General features: G+C 44.9%; 1 protein-coding gene, 1 long non-coding RNA gene and 1 pseudogene across 2 annotated transcripts in view; 2 read left to right on the plus strand and 1 right to left on the minus strand.

Annotated features, from left to right (window-relative positions):
* The window catches only part of LOC147581292 (uncharacterized), a 256,335-nt gene that overhangs the window by 57,693 nt on the left and 172,993 nt on the right, over nt 1-25,649 (plus strand). The gene's annotated exons all lie outside the window — the stretch shown is intronic.
* Nucleotides 1-25,649, plus strand: part of PPP1R14C (protein phosphatase 1 regulatory inhibitor subunit 14C) — a 90,353-nt gene that overhangs the window by 9,857 nt on the left and 54,847 nt on the right. The window lies entirely within an intron of this gene.
* Nucleotides 23,967-24,877, minus strand: LOC112862155 (non-selective voltage-gated ion channel VDAC3 pseudogene; annotated as a pseudogene).

Raw genomic sequence — 25,649 nt, forward strand, 5'->3', positions numbered from 1 at the left:
TAATAGAACAAGGTACGAGAGCCAGGATTCCTGCCTCTGCTTCAAGGTTCTGGCCAATAAACTCTCCCCAGGTTTTTCTTAGTCAGCACTGGCACTTTGGAAATCTGCTCCACTGTGTAAAAGCTGAGAGAAAAAAAAAAAGAAGAAGAAACCAGAGTTGTGGATTAGTCTCCACAACGTTACTTTATGGTTGAGGAAGAAATGATCAAAGGAGGGCTTTTGCTTTTCTTAAAGAATCCTCAGGGCAAAGCGTGGAAGGAACCTTAGAGGGCAGGAGTATTCATTCATTCATTCCAACAGATATTTGCAAAGAGGAGGAAAGAGGAATAAGAAGCCTTCATCCTTTTAAATTATATAAGAGAAAAAGAAAAAGAAAGAAACCCTTTCTGTAACAAGAGAAGGAGGGAGGCATCTGTATGATTGAAAGCCCTTTGAGGGCACAGACTATGTCCTGTTCACAGCTGTGTTAGTGTGTTCAGTACATTTACTTACCGCATCCTGGCTCTGTGCGTCTTCCTTTACTCAGAGTCTGTTTTCAGGAAAGGGTGCAATAAAGTCATTCACATTATACCGTAAATGACGAGAACCACTTTAATTTTCATTTTAATAGGAAGTAAGGTCTTAAGTAAGAGAAAGTAACCTCTTATCAGCTGAACTTCAGGAATTGATAAACCGGGGCAGGATCTATTATTTGTGGGCTGTGGGACCTTGTTGGCATCTGTGAAATGGATAAAATCAAAACAGGTTGCTGGTTTCTGGGATGTCCCGGGAAGGACCCCGGCCTGTGGAACTTGATCTGCTTTGAACTGCTGCTTAATTAGCTCGATGACCTTGGCAAGTCCTACTCATGATAGACTTCTGTTTTCGGGTTTTCTGTCCTTACCTGAGAAAATGAGGGTGGTCTGGGTTTTTATGCTCTGCCCTTTAGAGCTTCTATACGAAAGGTGGCCCTACACTGCAGAAAATGAGATTTATTAAAGAGAGGGTGATATTTAAAGCAGTAATGGAAGAGTCTTTCTCAAAGCAAACGTGAGACAAGCATCAGGATGGTTCACCAAAGGATCATTTAGTTGCATAGCTAATTCTAGTAGCTAAAGTGAGAGTGTGTCCATCCTTCTCTTGGTATAATCTCTCGTGTGATGTGGCTCGGATAGGAAGAATCGGACTGAGAAGATGTTTTTAGAACACCCTCCTCCCCTCCAGCACTTCCTAATTACTACTGATTTCTGTTAAATTTGAAATCGGATAGTGCAGATCTCCTAGGTACCCTGTTTGTTTTTATTTATGTATTAAAAAAATTTTTTTTAATGTTTTTATTTATTTTTGAAGGAGAGAGAGAGACAGAGCATGAGCAGGGGAGGAGCAGAGAGAGAGGGAGACACAGAATCGGAAGCAGGCTCCAGGCTCTGAGCTGTCAGCACAGAGCCCGATGCGGGTCTTGAACTCACAGACCGTGAGATCATGACCTGAGCCGAAGTCGGACGATCAGCTGACTGAGCCACCCAGGCGCCCCTGTTTGGTCTTTTTTTTTTTTTTTTTAATTTAATTGGGTTAACCTTTAAGAAGAACTGGAATATTTGGCTTAAAAATTTTCGGTGTATAACTTATAATACTGACTGTTGAGGGGAGGGTAGTGCTTTCCTGTTCTTATTATTTGTCCTTTATCTCGGCAGCTCATAATTAACTGATAGTGGTATTTATCTTAACTTGTGTTGAGATATAAAGCGAGCACCTGAGAGGGAAAATAGTAGTAGCCTTAGGAAATAAAATTTTTGTTTTATTTATTTTTTTTGTTTGAGAGAGAGCAAACGAGCGAGCGAGAGAGCGCATGAACCAGGGAGAAGGTCAGAGGGAAAGAGCCTCAAGCAGGCTCCTGACGCAGGGCTCGAACCCATGACCCTGGGATCGTGACCTGAGCCGAAACCAGGAGTGAGATGCTTAACTGCCTGAGCCACCCAGGCGCCCCAGGAAATAAAATTTTTAAAAAGTGAAGGATACAAAGTAGCCTAAATAAAAGGCTGAATAAATCCGTATAAACAAATTAATTTTCACTGGGGAATTATTCCTGGGATGTCACTTTATAGTTAGTGTCAGAATGAGCAGGACAGAATAGAAGAAAAGAAATCAATATTTTTCATGGACAGTCCTGGTGGGAAGTGGAAAGCAGAATTTATTGCTATTTATTTATTTATTTACTTATTTATTTATTTATTTCAATTTATGTCCAAGCTAGTTAGCATGTAGTGCAATAATGATTTCAGGAGCAGAATCCAGTGATTCATCCCCTACATATAACACCCAGTGCTCCTCCCGACAAGTGTCCTCTAATGCCCCTTGCCCATTTAGCCCATCCCCCCACCCACAACCCCTCCAGCAACCCTCAGTTTGTTCTCTGTATTTAAGAGTCTCTTATATTTTGTCCCCTTCCCTGTTTTTTATATTACTTTTGCTTCCCTTCCCTTATGTTCATCTGTTTTGTATCTTAAATTCAGAATTTATTGCTCTTAATATTTGTTTATTTTGTATGATGGTGGAATCCATAAAGGATCATCAGTAATCCCATTCAATCCACACAAAGGCGCTGTGATGTAAGGAGCTACCTCATTTTTAAAACAACAGAACTGAGGCTCAGAAGGACTTAGTTCCAGGCCTGAGTTTAAATTACCAGCAGGACTTGGACCCGGAAACAGTGACCATCAATGTCACCCTCCCCACCCCGGTCATCTGCACCTATCCTTGTATGTTTGCCACACACGCTGGGCAAGGCTCTTCTGCTTAATTTATTTGATACATTTGCAAGTAGGCTTTATTTTAGTTGAACAGTTTATAGGATTCCACTCTTGTGTTTGTTTATAATTTATTACATGAACCATTAATGGGATTCAGCTATTTCTTTAGATAATAGTTTAGTTTCTTCATCCATCAGTTCCCGAGTGTATATTGTAGGAAATGTGCTATTTATTTCTTGGATTGTCAGCTCTGCATGAATGGTTAGTATTGGAGCCCTCATGCTCTCTAGCTGTCCACGTAGATGGAATTTTGAGGCTAAAAATTAGAAACACACTTTAAATAAAACATTGGTTACAGAGTGGATATTTTATCCTACGTGTTTGAAAGCATCAGGTATTACCCTTCCCATGATAGAAGTAAAGAAATAATGCTTCTAAATAAAATGTGCAGGGGTGTCTGGGTGGCTCAGTCGGTTGGGCATCCGACTTCGGCTCAGGTCACGATCTCATGGTTCATGGGTTCGAGCCCCGGGTGGGGCTCTGTGCTGACAGCTCAGAGCCTGGAGCCTGCTTCGGATTGTCTCCCTCTGTCTCTGCCCCTCCCCCTCTAATGCGCGCGCGCTCTCTCCCTCCCTCTCAAAAATGAATAAATGTTAAAAATTTTTTTTAAAATAAAATGTGCAAAGCCCTTAACAACTTCTTTTGCTTCTGATAAAGGATATATATATATATATATATATATATATATATATATATATATATATATATATGTTTTCCTGAGCTGCTTGGTCAATCATCTGTTAACAACTTTTATATTTTATATGTCACAAGTACAACTGACACAGATTGTTCGTTCATTTCTGCAAATGTTAATAGATTCAAATCTGTTTCAGGCCAAACAGGTAAGGTGTTGAGATTTCAGATTGGTGAAAAGATGACTTTTCTGCTCAGTTTTTATGAGCTAATACGCCATATAACAATTCTAATTAGTCAACTGGTTTTTCTTGTGTTTGTGATGGGGTGTGGCGCTCTAACAAGTCAAGAGAAAATGAGTCATTGATTTGGTACTGAAACATGATTATGCTTGCTATCATGAAAATGGCCTACAAATATTACAACTGAAAAAAAAAATAACACGTACTATCTCTGGTAGACAAGTGCCTTTTGTTAAGCTAGAATATTCCATTTCTTCATCAAACCCCAGATGGTTCAGCATTCAGTACTCTTATGCCAGAAGCAGTTTCTATGGATGGATGTTTAAATAAAAACGTGTGTATTTTGGTAAACAGACCATCATCTAAACTAGCCTGAGACTTTATTTTTTATTTTATTTTTTTTAATTTTTTTTCAACATTTATTATTTATTTTTGGGACAGAGAGAGACAGAGCATGAACAGGGAAGGGGCAGAGAGAGAGGGAGACACAGAATCGGAAACAGGCTCCAGGCTCCGAGCCATCAGCCCAGAGCCTGACGCGGGGCTCGAACTCCCGGACCGCGAGATCGTGACCTGGCTAAAGTCGGACGCTTAACCGACTGCGCCATCCAGGCGCCCCTAGCCTGAGACTTTAAAAGCATTTGGCTGCCAGTCATGTCTCAAACCTCTGGGATATTCTCATGTTAAACTTCAGGGAGGGATAGTGGGCTGTATTTTATAAGTGAAATATTCCAAGTTCGAGTGAACTCATTACTCTAAAGAAGATGAGAAACTGCTGTATTTATCAATTGACACCTTACCGTAAATTGCCCCGCACGAAGCCACTTAAGACAGTGAAGGAGATGCCGAGAACATACAAAACACTTAGTGAGGTGCAAATTCTCCACACAGCCATCATGACGAAGACACTGGCCCACTCCGCCTCCAGCGGGGCAAGGCTGTGAGCGCTAAGCCGGCCTGGTGGGCGTGGCGTGGACCTAGCCCTTCTTCTCGAGGAATTCGGACCATCTTCTCCCCTCTGGCCCCGCTGTACAAAATCGAAACAAGGGGAGAAGTTCCTACATATGGCTTCTTGCTGGTGGTGGAAAATAGGTGCTCTCATTGAAGAGACCCTTGCTGGTTGCACTCATAGGGTTCTTTTTACACGCTTAATGCCCGAGTGCACGGCGCTGCCTTATAGGATAGATGCTCCCGTCTCCCTGGGGCAGGAATGGGCTTGGTCTGCTCAGAAGTTCCAGGCGGGCTCCCCGAAGCGCCCTTTGCTCACAATGTGGTTGTGAGTCGGCATCCTCGGCTTCCTTTAATTTCCCCCTTTAAATTTTTTTTTTTTTCAACGTTTATTTATTTTTGGGACAGAGAGAGACAGAGCATGAACGGGCGAGGGGCAGAGAGAGAGGGAGACGCAGAATCGGAAACAGGCTCCAGGCTCCGAGCCATCAGCCCAGAGCCCGACGCGGGGCTCGAACTCACGGACCGCGAGATCGTGACCTGGCTGAAGTCGGACGCTTAACCGACTGCGCCACCCAGGCGCCCCTAATTTCCCCCTTTAAATGATAACAGCCCTTCCAGGGGCGTTTTGAGGATTGTTAATGTAAAAAAATCATCCCAAGAAAAGCCCAGGATATTTATGAAAGCGCCATTAGCAACATTTATGCTCTTTTTGCCATGATCGATTCTGCCTTCTTAATAAAAATATTCAAATCGGGGCGCCTGGGCGGCGCAGTCAGTAAAGCATCCGACTTCGGCTCAGGTCACGATCTCGCGGTTCGTTGGTTCAAGCCCCACGCGGGGCTCTGTGCTGACAGCGCAGGGCCTGGAGCCTGCTTCGGATTCTGCGTCTCCCTCTCTCTGCCCCTCATCTGCTCACACACGCTCTCTCAAAGGTAAATAAACATTAAAAAAACAAAAACAGAAAACAAAAACAAATTAAAGGTACGCTCTTTGGCCAAAAAGAGAACAGAGGCTTTTGGAATTTTTTGTTTTTATTTTTATTTATTTTTTTTTTTTGATGGGGTTTAGGCCTTTGTTGCAAAATTTGGTCACACACCAGGTTTTATGAATATAGAATAACCCAGTCCAATGTCTCAGAAAGAAAAATCTTGTTGGGCTGCTTTAAGAGAATTACCTTTTTAGTTCAAGAGAATTATCACGTTGGAGTTAAGTAATAATATATCTGTCATCATATAACATTCACTCTGGATAAAAATCGTGTCATAGGTTTCTTTCATCTGTGCCTAGGAAAAGGGCTGCAAAAATCCGCGATAAATGCTAATAATGCTGTTTTCGTGTCATTATGGGTAATTTTTATTCATTTATGTTTTGTACAGTGAACACGTATTCCTTTTATATGAGAAATCGAAAGTTATTTTGAAAAAAAAAAAAAAAAGTGGGTGTGGCTATCCCGACCGTTGTCACCGGAAAGACAAGGGCTCCCCGCTCCTCAGTGACGTGTGCTCTTCTGTCACAGGGCTTTACGATATTAAGAGCAGCCTTCACTTTTTGAGGCCGCCAGGCGGTTTTTTATTTTTAATTGCAATTAATTAAGGAGAAAGTAAGCTAACAATTTTTGTCATACTCCATTCTTTACGTTGCAGGATAAGCATACAGAATGCTTTTGGAAATCAGGGTGTCCTTATCTTTTTGGGTGGCTAGACTGCCGTGGGAAACAACGTTATGAACTCGACCGTGGCGCCCGTGGGCGGTTTCTTTTGCATTCGCTCTTACAGACTGCGCTCGTTTCCAGTTGCTCAGGTCAGCACCTCCTTCCTTCAGTGAGGTTGTCTCATGCATTTGTACTACAGTTAGACTGCCTTGTCAATTTCTGCATTCCCGCCTAGCATCCCCCGGGCTCCTAAGTGATTTTTTTTAACTGTACATCGTAAGATTTATTATTTTTTTAACATTCATCATTTTTGAGAGACAGAGAGAGACAGGGCGTGAGTGGGTGAGGGACAGACACACACACACACACACACACACACACACACACACACACACACAGAATCTGAAGCAGGCTCCAGGCTCTGAGCTCTCAGCACAGAGCCCAACACGGGGCTCAAACTCATGGACCGTGAGATCATGACCTGAGCCGAAGTTGGACCCTTAACCAACTGAACCACCCATAAGACTTATTCTTTGTGCCATAAAGTTCTGTGGGCTTTGGCAAATGCAGAGTGTCATGTAGACTGTCTTCCAATGTCACATCAAATAGTTTCATCACTCTAAAAAATGTCCTGTGCTCCATCCATTCATCTATTTCCACTTCTCCCCAGGCCCGTGACAACCACTGATCTTTTCAGCATTGCCATCATTGTGCCTTTTCTGGAATGTTATCTAATTGGGGCCATATAGGACATAGCTTTTTCAGACTGGCTTCTTTCACTTAGCAGTATGCATTTAGTATTCATGTGTGTCTTTTTGTAGCCTGACAGCTCATCTGTTTTTATAACTGAGTAATGTTCCATTGTATAAACGTACCACAGTTTATTTGTCCATCCTGTTACTGGAGACATCTTGGTCGCTTCAGGTTTTTGGCAGTTATAAATAAACCTGATGTAAACATGGGCAGGCAGACTCTTATGTGGGTATAAGTTTCAAATCAGTTGGGTAAATATGCCAGATGAATTTTGAGATGCTAAGGGTATGGGTGCTAGGGATACTGCGGTGAACCCAAGAAGCAAAGTCCCTGTGTTCTATAAATAAACACAGTAGGTAAACCAAAGTGGGTTCAGGTCATGAGAAGGGCATCTCTGGGGAAGTTTGTCACATGTGAACTTGGACCTACGTGATGAGAGATGACACCAGCTGTGCAGAGATCAGGGAGCATGAGCTTTCTCCCTGGGGGGCTCAGTTACTGCTAAGACCCTGAAGCAGGATGGACCTGGACGTGGTTGAGGGACTAGGGACAGAAAGAAATGAGAGATGACGTCAGGAATGAAAGTTGTTTTTTTTTTTCTTTAGAGAGAGTACACGTGTGTGTGTGTGTGTGTGTGTGTGTGTATGAGTGGGGGGAGGGGCAGAGAGAGAGAGAGAGAGAGAGAGAGGGAGAGGGAGAAGGAGAAGGAGAGGGAGAGTGAGAATCCTAAGCAGGCTCCATGCTGTCAATGTAGAGCCCTACGTGGAATCTGATCTCATGAACCAGGAGGTCATGACCTGAGCCAAAACCAAGAGTCGGACACTTAACCAACTGTGCCACCTGAATGAAAGTATTTTTTAAAAAAAAAATAGAGAGAGAGAGAGAGAGTGAGAGAGAGAGTGAGCACACACGAGCGGGGGAGGGGGAGACAGAGGATCCAAGCAGGCTCTGTGCTGTCAGCACAGAGCCCGGGGCTTGATCTCAAGAACCGTGAGATCGTGACCTGAGTCAAAGTCAGATGCTTAACTGACTAAGCCACCCAGGCGCCCCTGAATGGAAGTATTTTTTGAAGAACCTCTCTTTTAGCGTAACATACAAGGCACACAAATCCGGAGTGGATAGGCTGATGAATATTCTCACGTTGAACCCACCATGTAACCACTATCCAGATCAAGAAGTGGAGGAACACTGGTAACACCACAGGAGTTAGCCCTCGACCCCACTGCGAGTTAATCTGGTTCACTTGTCTTTTTAAAGAACTTCTCTTATTCAGCATTAAGGACGTGAGATACACCCAGGTTGTTGCGTGCCATTGAGGCTTATTCATTTTGGTTGCCATGGAATATTCCATGTGTGAATCTATCACACTTCTTTTTAATCTGTTCTGCTTTTGATGGGCATCTGAGAGGTTTCCAGTTTGGGACTGTGCTGAATTGAGCTGCTGGGAACGTTACTGCACATGTCTTTTGGTGAACATCTGTTTGCGTTTCTGCTGGGTTCATGTACGTAGTGGTGAAACTGCTGGCTTGTGGGATGTGTGTATGTTCAGCTTTCCTGGGTAATTCCAGAAGATTTTACGTGGCAGCCGAAAGCAGTTATACGGACTCACATTCCCACTGCAGTATATGAAAGTCCCATCCTTGCCAACACTTAGTATTTTCCCTTTTTCATTTTAACTGTGTGGTACACTACCACATTGTGGTTTTCATTTACGTTTACCTGAAGACTTCGAAAGTTCAGCCCCTTTTATATGCCTCTTGATACTTTGGGTATCCTCTTTGTGAAGTGCCTGTTCAAATCTTTTGTGTTGGGTTGTCTGACGTACTGATTTTTATGTATCCTGGCTACTAATCTTTATACACCCTAGCTATCAGTCCTTTGTCAGAAATATGTGTTATTTGAGTATTTCCTCCTATTTTGTGAGTTGCCTTTTTTACTCTTTTTTTTTTTAATTTTTTTTAAGGTTTTATTTATTTTTGAGACAGAGAGAGACAGAGCATGAAAGGGGGAGGGGCAGAGAGAGAGGGAGACACAGAATCGGAAGCAGGCTCCAGGCTCTGAGCCATCAGCCCAGAGCCCGACGCGGGGCTCGAACTCATGGACCGCAAGATCGTGACCTGAGCTGAAAGTCGGACGCTTAACCGACTGAGCCACCCAGGCGCCCCGACTTTTTTTGCTCTTTTAATGTTAAGTGTCTTTTGATGAGAAGTTCTTAATATTGTCAGTTGACCAGTTTTTTGCTCCATAGTTAGGGCATTTCACATCCTGTTTAAGAAATCTTTGTTTGCTTCAAGGTCATGAAGATGTTCTCCTCTGTTATCTTTTGGAGGCGTCATTGTTTTACCTTTTATATTTAGATTGGTAATCTAGCTGAAATTGATTTTTGTGTATGGTATAAGGTAGGGATCGGATTCATTTCTTTCCCTCCAGTTGACCCTGTACCATTCATTGGAGATGATCTTCTCCCCAGTGCACTGTAGTCACAAATCAGGGGACCTCCTCTGTGTGTCTCTACTATAGATTCTGGTGAGTGTGTTTTAATGTTGGGTTGGGCCTTCCCTTCTTGCTCACGATACTCCATTTCCATTACCTGGCACAATGGCGCATGTGCTAAAATGGTAACTGGTTAGTAAATATCAGCTGTTGAAGGAGAAGGTCTCAACTTGCCTTAAGGCAGGAGTATTTAAAATCCCTGGGCTCAGGCTCAAAGAAAAGATACTCAGATTTCATTTTAGAAAAGACTTTACTTGACTAGTTAATTCTATTTCTTCACCATGCCCAAATATGGTTTTGGACCCATCCTGCTGATCAAATTCCTGAACTTCAACGTCCTGACCTCAGACTATCTGGTCAGTAGTGCTGTATCTATTCAACCATCCATCCACTTCACAAAGAGGATACCCACTTTGTTATGGGCCTACTATGTGCCAGGTATAAAGTAGGACTGTTCAATAATGGGATTCTTTTCGGAGTTTCTATTTTTAATTTTAGAATGTTTGTTGTTTCTTTCTTTACAAGTTAAATGCTTCTTTCTTTACAAGTTAAATACTCTGCACAAGAAGGGGAGTTTTTGGAATTTTCTTCTATTTTGGGGATGGCTTTGCTGTTCTATTATAGTTATTTAATTTGTGTGTGTGTGTGACAGTATGGGTAAACAGGCAATAGGCCTAAGGATTAGAACTTTTATGTTGCTATCAGAATATTTTAAAAACACATAAAACCCTACAAAAGGAAAGAGGTTAATTTTTTTTAAGCACGCTAATTCATCTAGTGAATTCAATGAGCAGTTAAATACTTTTCTTAGTTTCAGAATTTAGTGGCAGCCTAAAGACCACATTCAGGGAAATAGAGACATGCATTTTCAAGAGGTTGGCACTGTGCCCAGAAGGGGCCAGTCAGTGTCCTTCTATCAGGTCGTACTACAAGTGGGTGGTGTGCAGGAGGCTGCTGTTGCCTTGGTACCTGTCCTTTGGGGAGCCTATCGATGGCTTCTCCCCAGCCACCATCTTGCTCAGTTATCGTCGTGTCCTGGTTCATGGCACTGGATCTCTCTGCTCCTTGCCTCCCTCCAGGGATGTGAATGAGGAACGGTGGGGTGGGCAGATGGTCTAAGGTGGGGCCAGCCCTGGGCATTAGCTGGAAGATGGGACAGTGGAAGAGGCAGCCGTGGAGCTGGGCCATGGCCGGCTCTGCCCTCCGCCTCAGACATAGGAAACAGACTGGCCACAGAACAGGGTGTCTGTGCTGTAGAGTATCACTTACATGACAGAACTTTTACTCGCCTTCATATTCGTTAATGTTGTCTCTGTTTAGCTTTTAGTTTGTCTCACTCAATGTTTTATATACTTAGTGGAAATCTCAGCTATCCAGAGGTCGCTAATTCTGCAACCTTAACCATTTGGAACATAGTGACGAGCCTGTGAGCAGATGGGTAACTTCGAGAACCAGAGGAGCCACCCTGGGGTTTATGTTTTTTATTTATCGGAGAGAGCCTTAGGCTTGCGAGAGTACGTTTACTGTTAACTTTTGCCACAATTCTAAAAAGCTTCGTCTCCTGACTTCTCAGTTCACTGCGATTTAGAAGCAACATACTAACGAGGCTGCTCGATAGAAGTACTGGGAGAAAGTCTACACGTGACAGCTGACAGCCTGACAGTAAGGGGGTTGACAGAGAATCTATAAAAAGCTCAGAAGATTGGAGCCAACTCATGGAAGACAAAAAGAGCTCTATGAGTGTCAGTGGCCTGGAAGGTCATGTAGCACAATAGAACGTCTGCTCACAGGACTGACCTGAGTCATTAAGAAAATATTAATTCTGTTGGTAGCCTCTGCTTCAGAAGGCAGGCACATGAGTAATACATTTAGAGAGATTTTCAGAAAAAGAGTCCAGATGTTGGTTATCTGAAATAATTTGCTTACGTAGAACCATTGTTTCCCCCGGGATAGTAAATATTTTTCTCTTTCCCTCCCTGTCTTCCTTCTCCCTCTCTCTCCCGCTTCCTGTCTCCCTCTTCTTGCTTTCTTTCCTGCTTTTTCTCTCTCCCCTTCCTCTCCCTACCCTTCTTTATCCCTTTCTCCCCCACCTCCCTGTCTCCCCTAACTGCTTCCCCTCCCCACCCCCAACACAGTGCAGTTTCCCGCTTATCTTTGTCTTTGAAGGGCACAGATATCTGGTGGGTTGCTGGTAAATGTTCACCAACTGGTTCTCAGGAAAACGAACAAACAAACAAACCCTGATTGATAGCATTTGAAGTTTTCCTTGCTGTGGAATCTCCGTCCATGGTTGATTTCAGGCTACCGTGGGGAAGTCACTGAGCGTGGAGCAGGGACGAGGGTTTCTTCCATCCAGAGACAATAGATGTAAGGACCCTCAAGAGGGTAGATAAGAGTGAAATGTGATAAAGTCATTAAAAGTAGTAAGTTTGCAGTATTTATTAACGTCGTTTTACTTGAAACGCTACTTGTATGCTTATACAATTAAATTTTTAATGACCCCCACTTACTAGCTGGGTCATGAAATTCCTGGATATTTAACAGCTGCCTCTCATGAGCTGTGAGCCCTTTCCAGCACATACCCAGCCCCTCACGGGCGGGGGATACCGTGCCACCGTATCTGAGCATAACTGCAATCCGAATAGCTCTCGAAGACAATCCCAGACGCTCACAGTTCAAAGAGAGCTCAGCGATCATCCATTCTGACCTCTCTCCCTGCCATTTTCATTCTGTCTATAGCCCAGTAAAAGGATAGTCCCAGGCTTTCGCTGCTCGGATTGTCTCGTGGGTGCAGAACCCACGACTGATGAAGACGTTTGAAAGTGAAGGGACACGGGCTGGTCAGCCTCCAAACCAGGACTGGAATTTAATCTCTTCCTCCTGCTGCTTCTCCAACTTCGTTCTCATGAAAATAACCTGATTCCTGATTTCATAATGTGGCACAGACATGCTGTGTTTGTAGGGATTAATTTAAAGAATGCCACGTCGTTAAGTAAAATCAGCAAATGGTTTTTAGCCCTTATTATGTGGTAGGTGTTCAGTATCTCCTAGTTAAAAAAAAATTTTTTTTTAACGTTTATTCATTTTTGAGAGACAGAGAGAGAGAGAGCATTAGCGGGGAAGGGGCAGAGAGAGAGGGAGACACAGAATCTGAAGCAGGCTCCAGGCTCTGAGCCGTCAGCACAGAGCCTGACACAGGGCTCGAACTCACGAGCTGCGAGATCGTGACCTGAGCCGAAGTCGGACGCTCAACCGACTGAGCCACCCAGGCGTCCCAGTATCTCCTATTTTTTGATGAAGAATTTATTTTACCAATTCATCACCCATCTATAAAGGATATTTATCGTACAGGTTTTATTTAACCCATATGTGCTTATTGTATATTTATTCACAGGTATGTGTATATGTAAAACCTATATGGATGTATGTACATACACCTATATACTCATTATATGGTATCTCTGACATTCAGAACTAATATTTCAAGTTATGATAGATCGGAAATATGCGATTCTGTTGGGCCAGGGAGATGAGACAGGTTTTTAGAAGCTCTTTCTAACCCTGGGGCATTGGTGCCTGTATGACATGGTTTTTGAGCTCTTTTGTAAAGCTGTATCTTGGTGTGTGTGTGTGTTAATGCGGCAGACCGTATCAGGGCTCCCGTAGGAGGCCCCGTGGTGTGGTGGGAAGGACAGAGCGAGGCAGGCCTGAATCTCAAGCCCGGCTCTGCTGCTCACCAGCTGGTGATCGTTCTTCCCTTGCACTATTGGAAGTTGGTGTTACGGATACTTCGTCTTTCCTTAAGAAGACTTGGTGTGTCATGGGCCTCAAAATAGAAGCTCCTGAGTCTGAGGGTAAAGGTCTTTGGAAATGCTGACACCTTTCCTGGTGGGCACAGTTGCATAACAGGAAGCAGTGGCTGTGTGGGTGCTGTGTGTAATGGGTGGGGGGGATGGGCTCCTGGCAAGGAATGTGAGCTTGGGAAGCTGAGAGGGCAGTCGGGCCATTCCACATCCCTAAGGGTCCAGATTCATCTAGATTCCTCACATGGCTGGATGTGGGCACAAGGCCATGTTATCACATCCCATGCTTGGGTGTCCCCTTGGTCTCACGGCAGTCATGTTGTTGTCTACATCATTCAGTCAGATCCTCTCAAGGCCAGTGTGGCACTTGCTGTGGCTTTCCTCTTTTTATTGATGGTGTGATGAATCGCTCCAAAAGAGTGAAATAGTTCTATTTCGTTTTGGAAATAATTTTAGATTTACAGAAGGGTTGCAAAGACAGTACTGATGGGTTTTCCCATTTCCCCGTCACCTGTCTACTTCTAATGTTAATGTCTTATGATGTACATTTATCAAAACCCAGACATCAACGTTGGTACACTACAATTAGCTAAACTACAGTCTTTATTCGGATTCCCCTGGTTTTTTTTTTGTTTTGTCTTTTCCCACTAATGTCTTTTTTCTCTGGCGGGACCTAATCCAGGGTATCACATCGCATCTAGTGGAGTTTGTCTTTGACTTCTCTCACGTGTCACCGATGCTGAGCCATCTAATCCAGTCCCTTATACCTGCCCTTCTCCATTCTTGTGAAAGTGCGTGAACTTAGCCCCAGCTCCTTACTACCCACATGTGGACCCTGTCATATTATTGGATTCCTGTCCCCAGATTCTCTGACCTTGTAAGCTGCCCAGAACTGCCAGGTGAGCCATCAGAAGACTGACTCTTATCAGGTGGCTCAAAACTCTCCCTGAATGACAGCTGCACTCTCCACGCCTTCTTTTCTAGCCTTCCAACATGACTTTGCACCACTTTCCAGGTTCAGCTCCAGCCTTCTAGAGTCCTTCGGACAGGCGGGTCTCTTGGTAGCCTCCTTGACACTGTCTCCTACCACACAATGGCCAGTCTTGAGTCCTTCCATGTGTAGAATCTGTGTCTTCCTTTCATGCTTTATCTTATTCAGTCTTTTGGACAGTACCTATAAGGGTGGCCGCTTAGGAAACTGAGGCACAAAAAGGGTAAGTAACTGGCCATGGTCACACAGGCAGTATCTTGGTGAATAAGGATTTGGACTGAGACAGTCTGTAGACCTTAGGTTTTTAAGCACTCTAGTCTCTTATCTCAAATTCAAGATGGCCCTATGAGTTTTGCTCATGCCATTCCCAATATTCCTTCCCCAAACCCTTCCTTTTTCTTGGTGAGGAGCCTACTCATCCTCCAAAGCCCAACTGAAACCTCATTTCCATGATTTTTTTTTTCATTTTAAGCTGTAACCAGTCTGCTTACCCAGTGCTTCTTAGTATTTATAAATCAATTAGAATAAATTCAGTATCTCTCAGCTGGCACTTACCATATGCTGCCTGCGATGTGCTTTCTTATGGGCGTGCATCTAATCTTCCCAATTTGACTGTAAGCGCCTAGAGGATATGGACTTTCCAAGTCCAGCAGATAGTCTTTGTTGAATAAATGTGTTTTAAATAAGTGTGATTTCCTGGAACATCGTTTGATACTTAATAGTGAAGAGAGTCTCATTTTATTTGAAACATATTATTCATGGCTTAAACTTTGCCTCTGGGGCTGCTATGGAACTTGATTACTCTTGACCAAGTGATAACAGTCCAAATCAGCAATGATAATGGTAACTCACATAGCGGTTACTAGGTTCTGGGCTTTATTCAACGTCCTTTCCCACATGAACTCTTCATCCCCTTAACAAATCTCTGAGCTGGGTATTTTCACCAGTGTTGTTTCAAAAGGGTGGAAACCAGGCATAGAAAGATCCATTAGGGGCGCCTGGGTGGTTCAGTTGACTAAGTGTCCGACTTCGGCTCACGGTTCGTGAGTTTGAGCCCCGCGTCAGGCTCTGTGCTGACAACTCAGAGCCTGGAGTCCGCTTAAGATTCTCTGTGTGTGTGTGTGTGTGTGTCTCTCTCTCTGCCCCTCTCGGCTCATACTTTGTCTCCCTCTCAAAAATAAATAAACATTAAAAATATCTTTAGAAAGATCCAATACCTCACTGAGCGGCACAGACGAGCTGGTGGAGCAGGTAGGTTTGTCCCCTGTAGGCTGGGTATTGGGCATCTGCTTCAGGGGAGTCCCTTCCTCTTTTCGTGAAGTCAGAGTGGTCATTTACTTAAGAACTCTGATAAGCTGAGTGTATTTTTTGAAAACGTGAGTTCATTACCATTGTGAACCTTTATAAGTCTTTCACTCCTTGCTCTTTATGACCGCTCGCTAATTTCCTTTGTAAAATATTATTTTACCCATTAAAAGCACAAAGGAAGGCAAGCTTCCAAGTGTAGAGCATTTCTAAATGCAAGAAAGTCGCTCTGACATTTTCTGGGTGGTGATTTGCTCCCCCCAGGACAGGGGGTAGGTAATTGCCAGAACTCTTACCTTGTGTGCTTTCCCTGTTCTAGTGCTTAATCATTTTATAGCATCTAACCGTGTGTTATTGGGTAACCATAACACATGGCTTTTTTCCCTCTGCTAGGTTTGAGGCTGCTGTTTTCTCGGTTAAAATAAAACCTGGACATCATACCCCTGGCCTGTTTTGGGAAATGCAGTTTAACCGCAAGCATACCTGTGGTATTTTTTTCACTGATGTTTGGGTTTGCTGGCCTTGATGGCCACGTTGGGTCCTGAACATGCCAAGATTCCCTGATAACAGGATCCTCAGACCTGCCACACCTAAGTCATAAGTTATTCTACTGAAGAACAATTAAAAACCCTGCTGTGGGTATTTAGAACGCTGGCCTGACATGGCCTGTGCTTTCTTTTATTTATTTATTTTTCCTTTTCTTGTAGGTGTATCCTTTGATTGATTACCTAGTTTTCTGGAGAAGGGGTTCTCGTGATAGCAGTGAACGGGAGGGACCCTGTCGGGCTCCACTAGGTGAGGGGCTATAGGGGTTGGGGGTGGAGCCCATGCAATGAATGCTTGCAGCCAGCCCTGTTGGCCAGGCTGGACAGGACAGCCTGGATCAATTGTCATCTCTACGGGGATGCCCCTGGCCTCCGTGCGTTACCAAGCCAGGAACTGCTCCTAAAAACTAAGCTCGAGGCAGGGTACCCTTGGCACACTTTGTGTCTGGTTCACTTGCAACTACCTCAAGTCTTGTTTCCTGCGTCAAGGCTTATCACTCAGTTTAAACTGACCTTTCCCCTTGATTGTCTGTCCAAAGGGATGACGGGAGAACAGCATCCTGTTTCTTTCTACGCAGTCTTATTGGAAATACCGAAAAAAGTCATTGGGCTCAGTAATTGTAACAACTTTCTTAGTTTGTTCGAAGGACGAGTTCTTGGTGTCACTCGCAAGCTGTTTCTTTTTTTGTGGTGTTTTGGTGGACTCGTGGATTGGCCTCTCGGAGCCAGTGGAGTTTTTTTACGATCATCTTCAACTAGTTCACGTGCACACACACACCCTTTCGTTTCATAGAAGGGCCTCCCAGCCTGCAAAGTCGGGCCTAGCTCCCCACACATTGTTTGCGGGGTGGTTTTGCTGTAGAAGTTGCTGACATCACTTTGCCCTCCGGACACCGATAAGCTGGTCTTAACCCTCAGCAGAAAGGATGCAGGCCTTCCCCACCCCCCCACCCCCCCCCCCAACACACACCGTGTGTCGGTCAGAAGGGGAATGAGCTTCTGCTTCAAGAGATGCATCTGGCAAGTTCCAGAAAAACTAAGATGTACTCGCTTTTGTTGTTTCTGTGATGCGATCTGGGGAGAAGAGATGGGAATCGACATGGTTGTTTGGGCCTATATATGGGTCTCGCTTAATGGCGCCTTGAGGCCAGTTTTATATTGGGAAGGGAACTATCTTGGTAGATAAGGAGTGCGAATTCCTGCCAGTGTGACTGAGGACTGGACTCTGTCTATTGACAGCAAGGAGTGTAAACACTGGGTCATATGTGGAGCGTCCCAGGGGCAATGGAACGTTTCTGGAGATGTAGCGATTTCACGCCTAACCATGCCTTCTCTTCTCCTTTCTGTGTGCTCCCGTCCCTCTCTTCCTGAGAGAGGGGGGTAGAGAGTGGGTGGGGAGAGCTACTTTATTGGGCCAATGGGACGTGCATCAGAACCCCAGCGGCCCGCCTGTCCAGTGACTCTCCCAGTGAGTAGATCGGGACAGACGTTACCACCAAGGCTGCATCTCCAGCCAAGAAGATGGGCTTCTCTTTGCTGTCTGTGTTTTCCCTGTTTTCTGTACAGTCAAGTTTTACCTCGCTTGGAAACATGCTCTCCCCCATGGCTGAGCGCTGTGACCATAATCTCCTAGAGGGCTTTGTGTGTGTGTCTCCTGGCACCCAAGATGGCCCCTCACCACACCAGCGGGTACTATGCGGCCTTTGGGCACAGGCTTTGTGCCCTCCTTGTCTGTCTGCAGCCTGTGATCGGGGGCTGGCCTCTCACTGGAAAGGCTTATAGTGACCTGTCTTGGGCCCACCCGGAAGCCACGTTGGGGGGCCTGGATGAAGGGTCCAGATGGTCTGCCTGGTAAGTCAGCTCATGTAGGAGGCTGGAGGAAACACCAAGTGTGGGCAGGGGAGTGTGTTGGGGCCACAGGGTCCATGGAAGCCCTATGCGGGATGACAGAGAGGGTGGGGGACCCGCTCAGGAATCTCTGGAGACTCTGGGCTACACCTGGAAGGAAGGGGAGTTACAGCTGGCAGAGATTTGTGACTCTGCTCATATGCATGACCAGCCCTTTTAGTTCACTTCTTCAGTTTAAGTAAAGTCAGTATGATTGATTTATAGACCTACCGGAGATAGCTCAACCAAAGAGATATGTCTAACCTAAGCACAGAAATGGACGCATCACCTTGATTGCTTTGTTTCCTCTTCTGATTTGCGGGATCATTAGAGAGAAAATGATACCTGGCTTTCAAAATTCTCGTGGTGGTACAAAATGCCGTGTCAGAAATTCTAAAGGGGATCTTCGTGCTGTCGGTGGTCGTGTCACTGACTGGAAGTGATCGTCCGAGAGGAAGACGTCGCTAGCCGCGGTTTGTTTGTCTCAATGCCCTTGACCCAGCCAGAGGAGATAGGGAGGCATATAGGTACACTCTGATATGTGGATTTTCAAATCTCACAGGTGACTAATTTCTTCATTCACAGAGAAGGAGAAAAAATGAGATCCGTGTGCTTTTTGGATGACTGGCTCCAGACGTGTGTGCTGCAGGCAGAGGAAGTTCTCTGGGGAAAGTCAGCCAGCTGTGCTTGTTAGCTTTCTAGAGCCTGTCTGTTATTATGAGTGTAGTCCTTTTGAAAGCTCTGTTCTACTTCCTAAAATACCCTCCCAATCCACTTCCTCCTGTGGTGTCTGCCTGTCCCGAGAGTAGGGCCAGTGTGGGGAGGCCTGGAGAGAGACCCAGGGAGGAGGGACGGCCTGCACACAGGCCTTCATCCCCACTGTGAGGGGCATGGGCTGCCCAGGGGCAGAGTCCCCAGACTTGGGGGCGTGGCCACAGGGACCTATTTTTTTTTTTTTTAATTTTTTAATGTTTATTTAATTTTGAGAGAGACAGACAGAGTGTGAGCAGGGGAGGGGCAGAGAGAGAGGGAGACACAGAATCCGAAGCAGGCTCCAGGCTCTGAGCTGTCAACACAGAGCCTGACGCGGGGCTCGAACTCACAGACCGAGAGATCATGACCTGAGCCGAAGTCGGACGGTCAACCGGTCAACTGACTGAGCCACCCAGGCGCCCCTGGGACCTATCTTTTTAAATGGAAACTAACTGCAGATTTACCCTTTGTTAGAGTCTGAGTCCTCAAGTATTTGTCTCCTGTTAAATCTTGCGGCTTTTCAGACTGATACAAATATTCATGATGACTCTTACATTTGTGAAATGAAGCAACCTTGTTATTTTTTAGTGGGTGGGATGAAACCCAAGAATAACACCACGCATGGTGTGTCAGGAAGACGAGGGTTGGAGTCACCTACTGACTGTGTGATCCTGGGGAAGTTACCGAGCCTCTCTGTTCTTTGGCTTCTTCATCTGTAGAACTGGTGGTAATGAGATGTTGTGAGAATTAACCGAGGTGATCTATGTTCTCTCTCTGTATCTATTTGTCTAGTTTTTTAAGGGAACTCAAGTAGCTCTGTCTTCAGAATTGCAATTTTTATTCCCTCTATTTTCATCTGTTTGCCAAGAAGTGGCTGGCTGCTTCCGGCGAGGCTGGCATTTTAGGAAAGCTTCTTCACGAGTGCTGCCTAGCCTGCCATGGAACCCATCTCTACCTTGGCGACGGTTGTTGGGTGCTTTTTCAGGGAGGGGGGCACAGGTGGACCTTTCTCTTCCTTTCTGCTTCAGGATTCAGGTTGTCCTGAGAGGACACATTTTAATAGTATGGCAGAACTTGAAAAAAAATCTTAAATATTTAGGGGCACCTGGGTGGCTCAGTCACTTAAGCCTCCGCCTTCGGCTTGGGTCATGATCTCACGGTCTGTGAGTTCGAGCCCCGCGTCGGGCTCTGTGCTGACAGCTCAGAGCCTGGAGCCTGCTTGGGATTCTGTGTCTCCCTCTCTCACTCTGCCCCTTCCCCCCTTGCACTCTTTCTCTCTCTCTCCTCCAAAAGTGGATAAACATTTTTAAAAATTAAAAAAAAAATCTTGAATATTTAGCTGTGAATTAGCATTGTTCTTTTCTGTCACCTTCGCTCTTCCCTTTTTCTCCATTTCCTGTTTTCCCAGGTATCCCCCTTCCCAAGTATCAAAGTGGTTTCTTGCACATAATGGTTTTCTTGCCTATACCTTAATTAGGAAAAATGTCACATATGAGCCTAGCTGTCTGGTTTCTAGATATAATAAGATGCTTTGTCCTTCGCCTTAATTGTAGCACGCTGGAGCGCTGAGCCACTGGGGGCTGCTTGGAGTCTGTGGGAACCATCTTCCCGACAAACAGAACATGCTTTGAGTGTATTTTTGTTACCGTCTTTCATTAATGTGACTTGATTTATTTTTGATTTGGAGCTATGACAGGTTTTCTTTTTCATTGCTTCTCTAATTTGAGACTTGAAGTAAAATTACTTTGTGCAGTGAATGGTTTGCAATATGTTTACCCTTTCTTCTCCTCTCCGTCCTCCCCCTCCTCCTCCCCCCCTCCTCCTCTTCCTTCTTCTTCCATAGCAGTTACTAGATAAAGTGGGAAATAGGACGTGGGGGTAGAATGTGAATTAGTTTTTTGGAAATGCTAAGTCTGATATGGGTTTTATAGCCAAATAGCCTGGGAATAAGTGATATTAAAGAAAAGAAGGGGCACCTGGGTGGCTCAGTCAGTTAAGTATCAGACTTTGGCTCAGGTCATGATCTCATGGTTTGTGAGTTCGAGCCCTGCATCGAGCTCAGTGCTGTCAGTCCAGAACCTTCTTTGGAGCCCTGGTCCTCCTCTCTCTCTCTCTGCCCCTCTCTGATTCACACCCTCTCTCTCAAAAATAAATATACGTTAAAAAAAAAAAAAGAGGGGCGCCTGGGTGGCGCAGTCGGTTAAGCGTCCGACTTCAGCCAGGTCACGATCTCGCGGTCCGTGAGTTCGAGCCCCGCGTCGGGCTCTGGGCTGATGGCTCGGAGCCTGGAGCCTGTTTCCGATTCTGTGTCTCCCTCTCTCTCTGCCCCTCCCCCGTTCATGCTCTGTCTCGCTCTGTCCCAAAAATAAATAAACATTGAAAAAAAAAAAAATTAAAAAAAAAAAAAAAAAAGAAAAGAAAAAGAAAACCTAACTTTGTTATTTGACTGAATCCAGCCACTTTCACCAAATTGGTTTCTGTGTATAGATCTTTAGGTTATGGTCAGCAAGGGGACAGTTTTAGTATGGTAGTCAAGGGTGCATACTCTCTGTCCAGACCTGCTGGGTTTGAATCTGCCTCTACTAATTCCACACTGTGTACCTTGGAACAAGCTATTCAACCTCTCTATTTGCCCAACTGTGAAATGGGAATAACGTAGCTGTGTACCTATGTTATAGGGTCCTTGCGATGAGCAAATGAGACGATTATACATATGCCTTCAACTGTACAGTGTGGAACCTGTCACCAAGTAAGCACGATATTATAGAAATCTATAAATACCCACTTAAAGCATAAATATTCTGCTGGTTTGTGGATTATAGCTTTCGTGATTGCTGTGGTAACTTAGACATTTCGCATTTGAAAGGGAGTGATTTTTTTTTTTTTTTTTAATGAGTTTTCTTGGACTCTTAGCAAGCAACCGTGGCTGATGTTAGTTATAAATTTCGGTTGGATTTTCTATAGTACAGTTAGCCCTAAAATTATAAAAAGGAAAAGGAGTTGGTGAAAATGGGCATATAAATTCAACTTTATCGCTCTACCTTGGCAGAAAAGAAATAGAATGGAAAATAAAATTTTGTATTTTGTCTCAGGACTTCAGGCAAGTTCAATGTTCAGAAAAGTGCTTCCAAATGTCACGGTAGAGTCATTACAAACCTCTGTGTTTGTTTCTACTGGAGTCATCAACCTGGGGAATTTCTTTAGATGAGTAAGTAAAGCAGAAAAGTTTCAGTGATTTATGTAAAATCTCATGTTGACGCGAACATTTATTAGCCTATTGACTTTAAGCATCTCAAAAAGCTAAAGAGATGTGCTATGGTGTAATACTCACTTTTTGACTCTTCACCCATTTCTCAAGTTTTGGGTGGTTTTGCTTGCCAACTTTAAGTGGTCCCTTCTGATCAGGTCAAAGAGATTCTTCAGGCTTTTGAAGAAGACTGGTTGTCAAAATTTGATGAGCTAACTCGGGCAGGTTAAATATAATTTTCTTCTTTGATATAGATGGACTCAGAAGTTCACGGCTGAGCTCTCCAGTAACTAACGTGCAGGTGCAGTGGTGCAGCTGTATATGCCGAACTTGGGATACAGGTATCCCAGACAGCATGTGATGCCCAGCATTTGGCCTGTTATGATCTTGGGCTGAGGTGGCTCTTCTGTGGAGTAGGGAGGAGCCGTCTCACTCTCTGGCTCCTTCTCTGGCTCACAGGCAGGTCCGGTCACCCTCTGGTGAACATGGATGCCTGCCCCTTTGTCTCCTCCCCCACCTCATTCCCTTTATGACCACAGGGTGTGATTCGCCATAGCTTGCGTTTTGGGGACAAGCGTTGGGCTTCTTTCTGCCAAAGATGTGTATGAGGGACCCCTGTTTTGCCCGGGGGCTCTCACCCCCGGTTGGGTCTGTTTTCTCCACTGGAAAGAAAGGCTCCTTTGGGGCAGTCACGACACCAGTTTATTCATTATTGTATCTCAGAGCACACAGGTGCACATGGCAGGTGTCCCAGAGAATTTGTGAAGGAGTTAAATGGAGGAATGAATTTATGTCTTTGAGCAAACCAAAGCTGGGCACACATGGGCCAGCAGAGAGACCCGTGGTCAAGGAGTGACGGTCTTGACTCATCTACCAGAGGTGGGAACAGCTGATTCCCCTTTCATACCTTTGATCCCTTGGCTGGGCACCCGGCAACTTCCGTTAGCTGATGGTACCACCCATGGCTGGGTGTCGGCCGTCACATTTTGCTGCAGGCCTTCCTTCCCCCTTTTTAATTCCAGATTCCCAGGGACGCCTGGGTGGCTCAGTCAGTTGAGTGTCCGACTCTTGATTTCAGCTCAGGTCATGATCCTAGGGTCGTGGGATCGAGCCCCGTGTCGGGCTTCATGTTGAGCATGGAGCCTGCTTAAGATTCTCTTCTCTTTCTCCCTCTTTCTCTTTCTCCTTCTGCCCCTCTCCCCTTCTCGCACTCTCTCTTTCTAAAATACAAAAAAAAAATGCTAAAAAAAAAGAAAGAAAACCATCCCTAGCAAGTCAGATGATGGATTGTGTTCCAAATGTGATGGGTTTATTTTATTTTACTCTGACGGAAGACCAAAGATTCTCCCACAGCACAGAGACCAGTATATCCAAAGGTCATGAAAAAGTGGTGTGCGGCAGGTAGGCTGTGATGTACAAGCTGGAGGCTCAGGTCATTTCCTTTGTAACAGTCACCACAGTTTCCCTGATGAGCGCATTTAAAATAACACTGAGGAGAGGCACCTGGGTGGCTCAGTTCATTAAACGTCCGGCTTTGGCTCAGGTCATGATCTCGAGGTTCGTGAGTTCGAGCCCCAGGTCACGCTCTGGGCTGACAGCTCAGAGCCTGGAGCCTGCTTCGGATTCTGTGTCTCCCTCGCTCTCTGCCCCTCCCCAGCTCATGCTCTGTCTCTGTCTCTCAAAAATAAATAAACATTAAAAAAATTTCAAATAGAAATAAAAATAAAATAAATAAAATAAAATAACACGGTAGAAATCACCTGCAACGCGGCACAAGTATGACAACCTTCGGGCACGCCTTCAAGTTCCTTCCTTACAACGCACTTACGATCTTTACACTTCAGTGTGGGGAGGATTGCAATTCTTTGGAAGAATGAGAAGTTCACACTTTTGAAATTTCACGGAAGAATTTTAAGGCCAAAACATAGTGGGTTCTCTTCACCTCCAAGGACACATCAGATGCTTCCCTCAAAACCACATTAGGCTTCTCGTTCAAATCCCAGCCCAACCTCGTGGCCTCCTGCATTGACGTTCTTTCTGTCCGTGAAAGCTGGTAGGGTCAGTTTGACTCCTGGTCCAAGGGTCTGAGTATAACCCAGTCCGGTCGGGCTCGTCTTATTTCCTGTAGCAGATAGAGAAGTTCTACAGCCTGGATATTGTTACTGCCAGCCATCCAAGCAACGTTTATTGATGTTCCAATCTTCCCATTAACCTCCTGGTAGACAGACCCTCCAAATTCAGGGCCATCACTCACATGCATGTGCAGCTGGAAGTCGGCAGCTGTGTAACCCAGGGCGACACCATTCTGTGGCAGTTTGGATCTGGCTGTGTCAAAACTGTCTGAGAGCCAGCAAGCCAACCTCCAAAGCCAAAGATGGTCCAGAAAAATCTGCATCAACATTACTGCCGAGACTGAAACAATCCCATTTGTAGGAGGCCTTCAATTTCCCACTCTTCTTTCCTGGGTTCGGTGCAAATACGGTATCAAGAATACGTTTCGACCCTTCAGCCAACTTATTCTGTGAAGCGATTTCTGTTCCAAGAGTATCGTCTATGTTCCATTTCTGGGTGAAGGCAAGTCCATAGCTACAGACCTTATACTTGGTCTCTAGGTTGCCTGACGCTTTCTCTGTGTCAGTGTAAGCATGACCAGAAGTAGAAAATTCCACTCCCCTACATGACTTAGTTCTCAGACGTACTTTGACCGAGCCAAATCCATAGCCTTTGTTGAAGTCATCTTTGGCAGCCTTCCCTAGGTCACAGTAAGTCGGTGTGTTACATATACCTCCAACCAGAGGGCTGGTCTCCACTCCGCCAAGGCAACACTCTACCATTCCTAATTTCTAACGTATGTGTTCTTTTTTTAAAAAGTTGTTTTCATGTTTATTTATTTTGGAGAGAGAGAGAGAAAGAAAGAGCATGAGTGGGGAGGGGCAGAGAGAGAGAGAGACACAGAATCCGAAGCAGACTCTAGGTTCTGAGCTGTCAGCACAGAGCCCGACAAAAGGCTCGAACCATGGTTTCAGGAACCATGAAATCATGACCCGAGCCAAAGTCGGATGCTTAACTGACTGAGACACCCAGGCACCCCTCTAATGTATGTGTTCTTAACTTTCCTGCCTTTCAGTTTAGCTGGGGTGCTAGTTAACTTCTTTCCCCTTTCTCTCTCTCTTTTTCCTTCCTTCCTTCCTTCTTTTCTTTCCTTTTCTTTCTTTCTTTTTCTTTCTTTCTTTCTTTCTTTCTTTCTTTCTTTCTTTCTTTCTTTCTTTCTTTCTTTCTTTCTTTCTTTCTTTCTTTTCCTTCCTTCCTTCCTTCCTTCCTTCCTTCCTTCCTTCCTTCCTTCCTTCCTTCCAATTTCCTGCCACTTTCCTTGCTTATGAAATGACAGCAATGGTGTGGCCTGTCTTTTAGGGCGCTGTGAGGACACAGGGTGTGACCGCACAGGAAGCACTTGGGAGAGTGCCTGCAGGAGTCGGTCTGATCGCTGAGTCACCCGTACTGTCCTGTCCACATGCAGAGCTGCTCCTCCTGAGGCCCAGGCCATCTCTCCTTTACTCTCTGCCTTGCCGGCTACCTCGCTGCTTTCCTGACTTTGTTCAGCTTGCC

Source organism: Puma concolor, chromosome B2 (assembly GCF_028749965.1).
Source record: "Puma concolor isolate L17-30 chromosome B2, mPumCon1.1.hap2, whole genome shotgun sequence".
Classification (NCBI taxonomy): domain Eukaryota; kingdom Metazoa; phylum Chordata; class Mammalia; order Carnivora; family Felidae; genus Puma; species Puma concolor.